Source organism: Canis lupus, chromosome 24, assembly GCF_003254725.2.
Source record: "Canis lupus dingo isolate Sandy chromosome 24, ASM325472v2, whole genome shotgun sequence".
Taxonomy (NCBI): Eukaryota; Metazoa; Chordata; class Mammalia; order Carnivora; family Canidae; genus Canis; species Canis lupus.
The window spans coordinates 21,044,502-21,057,902 of NC_064266.1; the positions used below are offsets into that span (position 1 = coordinate 21,044,502).

A 13,401-nucleotide genomic window follows, 5' to 3' on the forward strand; every position below is an offset into this window, starting at 1 on the left:
CCTCTCAATCCACAGATGGGAAGACTGAGAACGAGGGGGAGAGAGGGCGAGGGGGGGCTTACCCCAGGCCTCTCAGAGTGTGGAACAAGTCCTTGAGACCAGGACTGGGGATGGGAGAGGAGGAAAGAAAGAAGGAAAGAGTGCAGACAAGATTCAGGGGGAAGGAAGAGTATGCAGCCAGCATGGCAGGATAACTCAGTGGTTGAGGTAGGTCATGAGTTCTGTGTTCAGTCCTCCATCTGTTTCTTAGCTCCCCCATCTATAAGATAGAATTTGTGGCAATTCCCTCCTTCAGGGTTGATGTGAGCATTAAATGACTTAAGATGTTGGGTACCTGGGTGACTCAGTCGGTTAGGCAAATGCCTTCAGCTCAGGCCATAATCCCAGGGTCCTGAGATTGAGCCCCGAATCAGGCTCCCTCCCTGCTTAGTGGGGAGTCTGCTTCTCCCTCTCCCTCTGCCCCTCCCCGCCCACTTGTGCTCTCACTGTCTCTCAAATAAAATCTTTAAAAAAATAAATAAATGACTTAAGATGTGTAAAGTATTAAAACATTTCCTGCATCTAAGAAGATTAACTACATGTTGGTTTCTACTTGCATATCTTAAGACCTTGGGGGAACCAGGGTTTGTTAAGAGTAGACTATTCGGGCAGCCCTGGTGGCTCAGTGGTTTAGTGCTGCCTTCAGCCCACTTGATCCTGAAGACCCAGGATCAAGTCCAATGTCGGGCTTCCTGCATGGAGCCTGCTCCCTCTGCCTGTCTCTGCCTCTCTCTGTGTGACTCTCATGAACAAATAAATAAAAATCTTAAAAAAAAAAAAAAAAAAAGAGTAGACTATTCTGGGACTGTAAAGACTTGCTTGGAAGTCTTTGCCCTGCTATGACACTGGAGGACTTTAGGAGAGTCTCTTCCCCTCTTGGGCCTCGGTTTCCCGTCTGTAAAATAATTTGAACTTGTGTCATATATTCATGGACTCACCCATTTACTGTCTATCTCCCCCACAGGAATTAAAGCTCTATGAGGGTTAGGGCCCTCCATGCTGCTCTCTCCCCAGCACCTACAACAGTGCTTGGCTCATAATAAACAGGTGATCGGTAAATACCTGTTGAATGGATTGATGAACTGATCTGTAAAATGGCCCTTCTCATCTTGACCTCCCTGATTCTAGGAGTCTGTGAATAAGGCATAGCTGAGAAAACATGTGACAAAACCACAATACTCCTCCCAGGGACATGGCCCATTATAGTTTAGAAAGTTCCTTTCTCGGATTAAAGGGGAAAGGAGAGGAAATGAGTGGGAAATATCAGACAGAACATGGGAGACCTAATTCTGGGAAACAAACAAGGGGTAGTGGAAGGGGAGGTGGGCGGGGGGTTGGGGTGACTGGGTGATGGGCACTGAGGGGGGCACTTGACGGGATGAGCACTGTTATACTATATGTTGGCAAATTGAACTCCAACAAAAATATATATGAAAAATAAATAAAATAAATAAAATAAAAAATAAAATAAAATAAAAATAAATAGAAAGTTCCTTTCTCATCCATTAAAAAAAATCTGTTTTAGCTTTTTCTATGTGCTAGACCCCATAGTACAGGCTTGGTACATATGTTCTCATTTAACTATCACCACGCCCATCTACTTAATAAGTGCCATTTAACAGATGAGCAAATTAATAGATTGAGGCTAAGAAAACTCAAGAAATTTGTCCAAGAAAGGATAGCAGGGTTTGCACTCAGCCCAGGCAGGAACTGCTTTCTTCATTGTACAGTTGGGGAAACTGAGGCCCAGAGAAAGAAGATGAATTGGCCAAAGGCGTGTGGTAATAGCAAGCAATTACATCACTCCATGTATCAGGTGCTGTTCTAAGTGCTTTCAATATATTCAGTCCTCAAAACTGGTCATATTATCACCATGCCAGTTTTCAGTTGGAGAGCTGTAACACAGAAAAGCCCAGTACCCTGTCAAGTTTGTACAGCTAACAAATAGCGGGGTCAAGATTCAAACCAGGGACATCTAGTCCTGTGGTTTGTTAAGGGCTTGCCGACATTACACCATCTGTCAGTGCAGCAAGTCCGGAGCGGGCTGGTATAGAAGAGGAGGTGTCTTTGACCAGCACCCTGCTGCCTGGACTGGGGGCAGGGCAGAAACAAAAGCACACTGAGAGTATCCTCAGCTGCCAGCTGGGACTTTCCACCTTGAAGGGAGAGTACTGTTTTGGAAAAAATGATAAAGCTCTGGAAAGACGAATGTCTCCCAAGGGGCCCCAAGTCTCTTCAGAGTCCCTCCTTCTCCTCGCAGTGGGAGAGGGCCACAAACTGTGTCGGCCTGATCCAGATGAGATGAAGGCCACCTGGAACCCGACACACCCCAGCCAGGCTGCTTGAATACTGAGGATCACTGGCCTTGGATGGAAAGTTCCAGTTTCTCAGCCAAGGGCACGAAGCTTCCACTCAGGGACCCCCCGCCAAGTAATCAGGTTCAGGCTGACACTGCTTATCCTTGGATGGTGGCAAATTCCCATCTCCTAGGGGCACCCCAAACCTCCCTCTATTCAGCCAACTTGGACATGGTGTGCTCTGAAGAAGGTTAAGGAGGGTAAAGAACGTCCCAGCTGGCTGCTTTATAAAGACTAAGCTAAGGATCCTTCAGTGCTGCCACGACCATGTGGCTTTAGGTGAGTCAAAGTATACACAGTGAAGGCCTTAGGGTAGAATTCTCTACTTGACTGTCTCTGTCTCAAGAATTATTTGACTATTCTAGTTCAACAGCTTGAAAAAAATATACAAGTTCCGTTTCAATTTCAGCAGTGTTCCCTTCTGCTCTGATCGGGGTTCAGTTAAAAATAATACTAATGATGGGATGGGAGCTCTGGGTTCAGCAACGTGTGCAATTTTTCCCAGCTCCATCTGGTTCAAGTTCAAGGCAAGGATAGGTCGTTGTTTTGGTTACCATGCTGCCTAACAAACCACCCCAAAGCTTAGTGGCATAAAAACAATCATTGTATTATGCTTCTACATTTTGTGAGTCAGGAATTTCGGCAAGGCAGAGTGGGTACAGTTCCTCTCTGGGGTCTCAGCTGGAAAACTTGAAAACTGGAGTGACTGGAATCACCTCACAAGTCTGGAGGTTGATGCTGGCAGTGAGCTGGGATCTCACCTCCACATGCCCCCTCTGAGGGGCCTGGCCTCTTTACTTCCTGTTGTTACTGTAACAAATCAACACAAATGTAGCAGATTAACACTGCACAAATCTATTATCTTACAGTTCTGTACAGTAGAGGTCCAACATTGGTCTCACTGGGCTAAAATTAAGGGGTCGGGGGACACCTGGGTGGTTCAGTGGTTGGGCATCTGCCTTTGGCTCAGGTCGTGATCCTGGGGGCCTGGGATCTAGTCCCACATCGGGCTCCTTCACAGAGAGCCTGTTTCTCCCTCTGCCTATGTCTCTGCCGCTCTCTGTGTATCTCTTATAAATAAATAAAATTTTTTAAAAAGTATAAAATAAAAAATAAAATAAAATCAAGGTGTCATCAGGGCTGCATTCTTTTCTAGAGGCTCCAGAGGAGACTCTGTTTCTTTGCCTTTCCCAGCTTCTAGAGGCCTACACTTTCCTTGGCTCATGATCCCTCCCTCCATCATCAATGGCAACAACGTCAGGCCAAGTCCATCTCTTGCTTCCATCTCTCTGGTTCTTTCTCCCTCCTCTGCCTCCCTCCCCACCCTTGTGATTACATTCAGCCCACCCAGATAATCCAGGATAACTTTCCCGGTTTAAAGTCAGCAGATTAGCAAACAATTCCATCTGCGACCTTACCAGGATAACTTTCCTATTTTAAAGTCAGCATATTAGCAAACAATTCCATCTGTGACTTTAATTCCCTTTTACCCTGTAACATCACATATTCACAGTTTCCAGGGATTAGGACATGGACATTTGGGGGAACTGGTTTTCTGTTCATCACAGAAGGATAGAATGGAAGATATGGCAAGGTGGTGGCTGGATCTCCACTCTCCCCCAACACACACACACACACACACACACACACACACACACACACACACTCAGTCTTGTTGTAATGAAGAAATAGAGAAAATCCTAAATCGAAGGGCTTCCCTCCTGGTGGGGTGTTAGGGGCAGTAGAACACTCTTCCTAGCATCTAGCCTTGCCTCCCTTCCTCGGGTTCACACTTCTCTCCAGGAGGACCAGCTTCTTCAGACCTCTACTGGGCAAATCTCCATCCACCTTTCAGAGGACCTTATTCCTTAGCCACAGATGGAGGTCTTGCCTCAGAATTACGGCTCTATCCCAGCAATGTATCTTCCTAAGACCCCATGTGACACAGCAGGGGGGTCAAGGGTGCTCTTAGCTCTTCTAGTCTTATAGAAGAACCTAGAGAACAACCCACTACAAACCCAGCCTTCTGCAAAATCTGTCCACCTATGTGAATGAGGATAGATGTCTTGCACATGACTGATTGCCTAGAAGGCAGCTGTTGAATCTTTTGTACATACATATGCACGCGTGCATTAACTCTAAACCCCAAACCCAGGGGTGACTAACACAAATGCTCACAGAGTCAGATGGGTAAATCAGTGAAGTTGACTGGTGAAGCAGACATTAGGGCACACCAAGGTGTGCGGCCAACTGGAAGCACCAGCCTTAGGTAAAGGGAGAGAGAGAGATCAAAGCTGCCAATTACTACTGTTTGGAAATGAACCCTGCATTGCCCAATATTTCGGTTCTTCCAAGAAATCCAACAAGCCAGATATTGATGTGAAGTATACCAATTCTTAAATACTAATTGCTAATCTTAATTTTTAAAAACACTGGACAGGAGAAGCCAAATATGTCCACCAACCAAATTCTGACCAGAGGCTGACAGTTTGTAACCTCTGGTCTAAACCCAAATAGTGATAGAGAAATGTGTTCTCAGCCATTCCCCCATCTGCAAGGTCAACCCTCAAACCATGAAGCTAGTACTTAATTATAAAGAACAACTTGTTCCTTTTTTTCAACTCCTCCCCCTGGCCTCCTTTTCAAGAGTGCCTCTTCAAGCCTATTAGGATACCAAAGGTGCCCAATGCCAAGTAGTATATATTTTTAAGTTGAACTTTGAATTACAAAAATAATATATTTTAATTATAAGAGCAAATCAAAACAATAGAAAATATATGGTAAAAAGTAAAGAGGCATTTATCTACTAAGCTGCCCTCAGCCACACATGATAGAAATCCTTATAAGGATATTTTCTAACAAGATGTTCAGAGACCTTAAAAATGCCAGCACACTGGGTCTGCATCTCCATAATTCTCTTGGCATTTCCTTCGTGGTTGCAATATGGCTGCAAGAACTCCAAGCATCACATCTTCACACCAGTATCCCAAGCAAGAATGGAAAGGAAAAGGTCAGAAAGAGGGTTTCTTGGAGTGCCTGGGTGGCTCAGTGGGTTAAGCATCTGCCTTTAGCTCTGGTCATGATCCCAGGATCCTGGGATCCAGCCCCATGTCCGTCTCCCTGCTCAGTGAGGAGTCTGCTTCTCACTCTCCCTCTGCTCCTCCCCCTTCTTGTGCTCTCTGTCCCTGTCTCTCTCTCTCTCTCAAATAAACGAAATATTAAAAAAAAAAAGTTTCTTTTTATTGAAGAGTAAATCATTCTCCCAGCAATCTCCCTTCATATCTCATATTTCAGTAGCCAAACTGAGGGCCACCATTGCTATAGGTGGAGCTGAGAAAGCAATTATGTGGCAGAAGAAAGAGGTTGCCAAAGCTGGCTTGGGCCAGTCATGATTCATCCCTTTGCTGCCCTAACAAGATGGCTTTTGTGAGCAAAGGAGAAATGGGGAAGGTTGTTGAAGGGCAACTTTAGGATTTGCCACAGAACTCCTTTCTCTCCTAGTACCACTCCTCTCTCCCGGGGGTTTCCTACCATGAGCAGTTTAGAGTGGATCCTTGCAGATTTTTCAGCATATATATATAATATATAAAATATATATAATATATATCATAATATTTATATATATAAATATATGTGTGTATATTTATATATAAAATATATGTATAAAATATATATTAATATATGTATATTTATATATGTATATATATAAAACTATAGGCTATAACATATATATAATACATGTTACAGGAGGCATTTGGCTATTTTTCTTTTCTTCCACACTATCAGAGCTATGATTTTGCCTGGCTGTTCTCTTTTCAATGGGATCAAAAATAAATCCCAATTGCTCTAAACCAGGGATTGGTTTAAAGATGAACCAACAACCCAGCTATAACCAAGAAGACGTGAAGGAAGTTTCATTGGAAGGTTCTAGAAAAAAAGTTTATTTGCTTAAAAAAAGAGCTGGAAAATAAACAAACAGAGCTGCAGCAGGAAGAGACCATCCTTTTCCTTCTATTAGTCATTGAGGTATATGAATGTGATACCTGGAAATGTAGCCACATTTCGCAGTTGCAACAGGATCTAATTGGAGGATGGCAAGCTACAAAAATGGGAAGTACCCAAATCTTTGATGATGAAGTCAAGTCACTGAATTACCCATCACTGCATTAAGCTGCTCCATCTCTGGACTTATTGATATGTAAGATAATATATCTTCAGTGCTAAAGCAAATTATTTTGGAGATTTCTGTCTGAAAGTCAAAATCATCCATTTGATATACATATATAGGTTTGTTTGCTCTTTTTCACATAAATGGAATCATATGGGTTAGCACTGAGTTCATTTGCAAGGAATGAAACCTAAAATAGCAGTGATGGAAATAAGAAATATATATCTCAAAAAAAAAAAAAAGAAATATATTTCTCCTTCATGTAAAGAAGTCCAGAAGCAAAAAAAGAATCCAGAAGCAGCCAGCCTAAGGCTGGCCTGGCATTCCACAGGGCAGGGACATTGACTCCTTCTATCTTATGGTTCCACCATCCTCAGTACAGTATGCTTCTCAAGCTCTAACAGTCACATCCACAATCCAGCCAGCAGGAAGTAGGAGGGAGCCAAAAAATGAGGGTGGCCACATGACTTCTGATTATCTCCCATTGGCCAGTGCTTAGTCACATTGCCACATTTGATTGCAAAGGAGTCCAAGAAATGTACTTTACCCTGACTAGTCATGTGTCAGCTCAAGATCAGGGATTCTCTGTTTAAAGAAGGGGAGAATGGACATTGAGAGGCAACTAGCAATCTCTGCCATATGTACATATTGGATATAATTTGATTTTTCCATTCAATGTGCCCTGGCTTTCTATCAATGTCAGTACATATAAATTTACCTTGCAATTTTGAGGTTTATTTTATTCTACTTTTTCTAGCTTCTTTTTTTAAGATTTTATTTATTTATTTGATGGAGGAAGAGCACAAGCAGGGGAGCAGCAGAGGGAGAGGGAGAAGCAGACTCTCCGCTGAGCAGGGAGCCCAATGAAGAGCTCCCAGGACCCTGGGATCACCACCTGAGCCAAAGGCAGATGCTTAACCGATTGAGCCATCCAGACACCCCCTTTTTCGAGCTTCTTATGATAGGAAATTATATTATTTACTTGTTAACTTTCTTCTTTTCTAATATGAGCATTTAAAGCTATTTTAGGGGGCACCTGGGAGGCTCAGTGGTTGAGTGTCTGCCTTTGGCTCAGGTTGTGATCCCCGGCTCCTGGGATCCTGTGTCCCGCATCGGGCTCCCCACAGGGAGCCTGCTTCTCCCTCTGAGTATGTCTCTGCCTCTCTCTGTGTGTCTCTCATGAATAAATAAATCTTTTTAAAAAGCTATTTTAGGAAAAAACTATATAACTTATACAAAGCTATAAATTTCCCTCTGTGCACTGCTCTAGATGCAGCCCAGAGATTTTGTGTGTTGTGTTTCCACGATCATTCAGTTCCAAATATTTTCTAATTTTCCCTGTGATTTCTTCTCCCATAGGCTATTCAAAAGAATGTTGTTTAATTTCCAAATATTTAGGGGGGGGGGCTATACATATCTCCTAGATCATTAATTTCTAATTTAATTTGATTGCAAATCTGAGACTTGGTTTATAGTTCAGCATCTGATCTATCATGATCCATGTTCCATTGTGCACTTGAAAATAATATTCATTCTGGGACTCCTGGGTGGCTTGGTGGTTGAGCGTCTGCCTTTGGCTCAGAGCATGATCCCGGTATCTGGGATCGAGTGCCACATTGGGCCCCTTGTGGGGAGCCTGCTTCTCCCTCTGCCTGTGTGTCTGCCTGTCTCTCTGTGTTTCTCATGAATAAATAAAATCTTAAAAAAAAAGAAAATATTCATTCTGCCATTACTGGGTATAGTATTCTAAAATGTCAACTGGGTTCAGGTGATTACCAATGCTGTTCTAGTGTTCCACGTGCTTAGTGATTTTATCCCTAATGTTTCACCAATTGCTGAGAAAGTCACGTTGAAATCTCTGATTATAATCGTGTTGTAACTATTCTGCTTTTGGTGATCTGTCTGTTTTGTTTTTACCTTGTTCTTTTTCATGGGTATAAAATATTCCACAATATGGATGCACATATTCTATTCTTTGAAGGACATTTTATTACTGTAAATGTTTTGCCCTTATAAGTAGTGAGGCAGTGAATATTTTTGGACCAAAAGGAGAAATGCAAGATTATTAGGTCAAAGAACATGCACATTTTACATTTTGTCGGACACTGCCAAATGGCCCTCCAAAAGGACTACTTTTGTTTATATTCAGACCAATAGTGTCCAATTCCCTACACCATGACCCACATTAGATATTACTAGTTTCTTTCTTATTTGACATTTTCTTGGGCACAGGATGAGGGAATGTTGGAAATGAAGATGCCTCTTTGCTTACTTGGCATTTCCCTGATTGTAACAAAGTTAAGTAATATTGCTCTCAATGACCATACCCCTTAGCTTCCCAGAACCCCAGTGAAGCTTTGAAATTACAGCTTGTAAGGGTTGGATTAAAATCTCAGCCAAAGCTAGCCAAAGCTATTCTGCTCTTCATTATCTGCCTGAAACATAGGGGTTTTCTTTCTTTCAGTTACCAGAGCCTTGGTTAGAATAGGAGACCTAGGGACACCTGGGTGACTCAGTGGTTGAGGGGTCTCTGCCTTGAGCTAAGGTCGTGATCCCAGTGTTCTGGGATTGAGTCTCACATCGGACTGCTTCTCCCTCTGCCTATGTTTCTGCCTCTCTTTGTGTGTCTCTCATAAATAAAATCTTTTAAAAAAATTTTTTTAAGAATAGGAGATCTGTAATAAGCCAGATCTGAGTTTGAATCCCACTGGCTCAGCCATTTGACATCTGTGACCCTAGACATGTTACTTAGCTTCTCTGAACCTTTGGACCCTCAGTGTTACAAAGGGGATGGCAAGCACTTTGCACAGGTGTTGTATAGATTAGAAACCGGGTATGTAAAGCACCTAACACAGCATCTGGCACCAACTAGGCTCTAATAATAATTAATAAAAAATAGGTATCCATTGAGCACTTGCCATTTGCAGAGAGCTGAGCTAAACCCTTTTCTCAGCTTATTTCACAACAGTAAGACACAATATCTTTTACAGATCGGGAAAACTTGAGGTTTTAAGATGAGTATCTTTTCTGAAGTTACCCAGTTATTAACCAGCTGAGCTAAGGATTAAATCAAGAATGTCTGACTCCTGGAGCACTTGCCTAACTCAATTGGTAAAGCATGCAACTCTTGCTCCCAGGGTTGTGAGTTTGAGCCCCATGGTGGGTGTAGAGATTACTTAAAAATAAAATCTTAAGAAAAAAAAAAAAGTCTGACTCCCAGGCCTGCTTCCCAGGGTAGCAAACTCATTTTATAGATTAAGAAACTGAGGCCCATGGGGACCCTTGGGTGGCTCAGCAGTTTAGTGCCTGCATTTGGCCCAGGGCGTGTCCTGGGGTCCCGGGATCAAGTCCAGCATCAGGCTCCCTGCATAGAGCCTGCTTCTCCCTCTGCCTGTGTCTCTGCCTCTCTCTTTCTGTGTCTCTCATGAATAAATAAAATCTTAAAAAAAAAAAAAAGAAAGAAAAAGAAACTGAGGCCCAGGAAGATAAAATGGTATACAACATTAAGTGGTCAGGGGGATGCCTGGGTGGCTCAGCAGTTGGGCATCTGCCTCAGGTTGTGATCCCAGAGTCCTGGGATCAAGTCTCACATCAGGCTCCCTCTGAGGAGCCTGCTTCTCCCTGTGCCTATGTCTTTGCCTCTCTCTCTGTCTCTCATGAATAAACAAATAAAATCTTAAAAAAAAAAAAAAAGAAAAGAAAAGAAAAAGAAAACAACTAAGTGGTCAAGGAGCAGCAACCAGTTGACCAAGTATTTCCCCTCCTTCTGGGTCCTGGTGACCAGCTGGAGGAGAGGGTGGAGAGAATGGAGGCAGGGACAGCTCCCCAGCAGAGGAGTCAAGAGCATGGAAAATGTCTCTTTCAGCCAATTTTCCTGAGGAACCCTGGCTGAGGCTCAGGGCTGGGAATAGAAAGTGTGCAGGGAGGAGGCAGCAGCCACGTCCCTCCGTCCATCCGGAGAAGCTGTTTGCAAAGTCCTGCTGAGAGAGACGAGTGGGCTGGGGGTGCGTGGAGAGGAACAGATCCGGGAGGCCAAGTCTCTGGCATCTGCCCAGGGCCTGGTCTCCTGGGAGAGGAGGAGCAGGCGTCCCCCAGCTCTCTGCTTCCTCCTTGGCCTCGCCTGCTGTGCCAGCTCCTGCTGTGCCCTCCCCACTCATCTGGGCATCAGCCATCCTGGAGTTGAGACATTGGCACATCTGACTCTCCAGGGATTGTGCACAACCTAGTCAGAAGGTGCGGTGACCAGGAAGAAGGATCCATCTTACTCTCAGACGAGGGCCAGGGCTAAAGAGCTTCCTCAGCGGCCTGATCTCTATGACATCAGTGTGCTTTCTCTGCTCAGGAAATCTCCCTTCACTACTCACAGTGCTTGTAACTCCACCATTATAGATACAGCAGAGGCTCATGTTCAGACAGTGTGTCAAGATATGGCCACACCAGTTGTCAAAATATTTAGAGATTTGACTACTTATTGTTAATAACCCCTGTCCTGGGGCACCTGGGTGGCTCAGTCGGTTAAGCATCTGCCTTTGGCTCAGGTCATGATCCCAGGGTGCTGGTATCGAGCCCTGCGTCTGACTCTCTGCTCGGCATGGAGTCTGCTTCTCTCTCGGCCTCTGCCTACCTCTCTACTTACCTGTGTGCTCTCTCTCTGTCAAATATATAAAATCTTTAAAAAATAATAATAATAACCCTTGTCCTGGGTGCCTCCACGTACCCCTTAAGCAAACTGGCCACTCTGGACCCTCCTCTGAGGCTACTTAGCCCTCCCGGCTTCTAGCTGCCATGGCAGGGCAGTCCAGGCCTGTGTGGATAGGTCGGTGAGTGATGGTCATAACGGTTGTTAATACTTTTCATATCATTCCTGGAAACAACACTTCGGCTTAAAACGTCTCTTATTTAAAGGCAGATAGAAAATGAGTGAAAACATCAGTGACGGTGACAAAACATGAGAGACTCCTAACTCTGGGAAACAAACAAGGGGTGGTGGAAGGGGAGGAGGGCGGGGGGTGGGGGTGACTGGGTGACGGGCACTGAGGGGGGCACTTGGCGGGATGAGCACTGGGTGTTATGCTATATGTTGGCAAATCGAACTCCAATAAAAAAATAAAATAAAAATAAAAGATATATTTCTAGAAATACAAAAAAAAAAAAAAAGGCAGATTGCGGTTCGCCTGCGCCGGGCCCGGAGCTGCCGCGGACCGAGTGCCCTTCCCGCCCGGCCGCCCGCCTGCCGCCCGCCGCCGCCACGCCCTTCTCCAGCAGCCACGACAACACGTTGAAGCTCTGCCGGGGACGAGTTCCCCGACCTCGGCGGCCACGACAACCACACGGCCAAGGTGCTGACCCCCGAGCTGCACGCGGAGCTGCGCGCCCAGAGCACCGAGCAGCTTCACGCTGCACGGCGTCACCCGGACCCGCGTGGACAACCCGGGCCACTCCTACATCATGACCCTGGGCCGAGCGGCCGGCGACGAGGAGTCACATGACGTATTCAAGGAGCTCTTTGACCCCATCCTCGAGGACCTGCACGGGCGGCTACAAGCCCAGCGATGGGCACAAGCCCGACCTCAACCCCGACAACCTGCAGGGCGGCGACAACCTGGACCCCCACTATGTGCTGAGCTCGCGGGTGCGCACGGGTCGCAGCATCCACGCCTTCTGCCTCCCCCCGCACTGCAGCCGTGACCATCGAGCAGCTCGCCGTGGAAGCTCCGTCGAGCCTGGACGGCGACCTGGCCGGCCGGTGGTACGCACTCAAGAGCATGACCCAGGCGGAGCAGCAGCAGCTCATCCACGACCACTTCCTCTTCGATAAGCCCGTGTCGCCCCTGCTCCTGGCCGGAAGCCCGCGGCATCTGGCACAATGACAATAAGACCTTCCTGGTGTGGATCAACGAGGAAGACCACCTGCGGGTCATCTCCGTGCAGAAAGGGGGCAACATGAAGGCGGTGTTCACTCGGTTCTGCACCAGCCTCACCCAGATTGAAACACTCTTCAAGTCAAATAATTACGAATTCATGTGGAACCCTCACCTGGGCTACTTCCTCACCTGTCCATCCAACCTGGGCACAGGCCTGCGGGCAGGTGTGCACATCAAGCTGCCCCACCTGGGCAAGCATGAGAAGTTCCCAGAGGTGCTCAAGCAGCTGCGGCTCCAGAAACAAGGCACTGGTGGTGTGGACACAGCTGCTGTGGGTGGCATCTTTGATTTCTCCAAGGCAGACCACCTGGGCTTCTCAGAGGTGGAGCTGGTACAGATGGTGGTGGATGGTATGAAGCTGCTCATTGAGATGGAGCAGTGGCTGGAGCAGGGCCAGGCCTTTGATAACCTTGTGCCTGCCCAGAAGTGAGGCCCCAGCCTGCATCTGCCACCACCACCAACCCCGCTGCTTCCTAACTTATTGCCCGGGCAGTGCCCGCCATGCACCCCTCTGATGTTCGCCACATGGCAGCTGAGCCCTTAGCCTCGCTGTAGAGACTTCTGTTGCCCTTGGTAGAGTTTATTTTTGTGATGGCTAAGATGTTGCTGATGCTGAAATAAACTAGGGTTTCGACCTGAAATAAATTAAATAAAAAATAAAATAATAAAATAATAAATAAATAAAATAAAATAAAGGCAGATTGATAGGAATGTAGAGTGAGAAAGACCTTGGGGATCTTCTTCAATTTCCAGATGTGGAAAAAAGCCCAGAGAGAAGCAAAGACTTACCCAAGGTTACACAGCCTGTCAGTATAAGAAAGCACTACAGTGCAGGTCCCTGCTCCTGACAAAACCCTTGGGTGTCAACCTCTCTAGCCCCACAAACACTGAATTTTAGAGGAGACGGTCTTCC

At 45.7% G+C, this 13,401-nt stretch overlaps 1 pseudogene; it reads left to right on the forward strand.

Moving 5' to 3' along the window:
* The first annotated feature begins 5,339 nt into the window (after nt 1-5,339).
* LOC112673456 (creatine kinase B-type-like) lies at nt 5,340-13,139 on the forward strand (annotated as a pseudogene).
* The last annotated feature ends 262 nt before the right edge of the window (nt 13,140-13,401 follow it).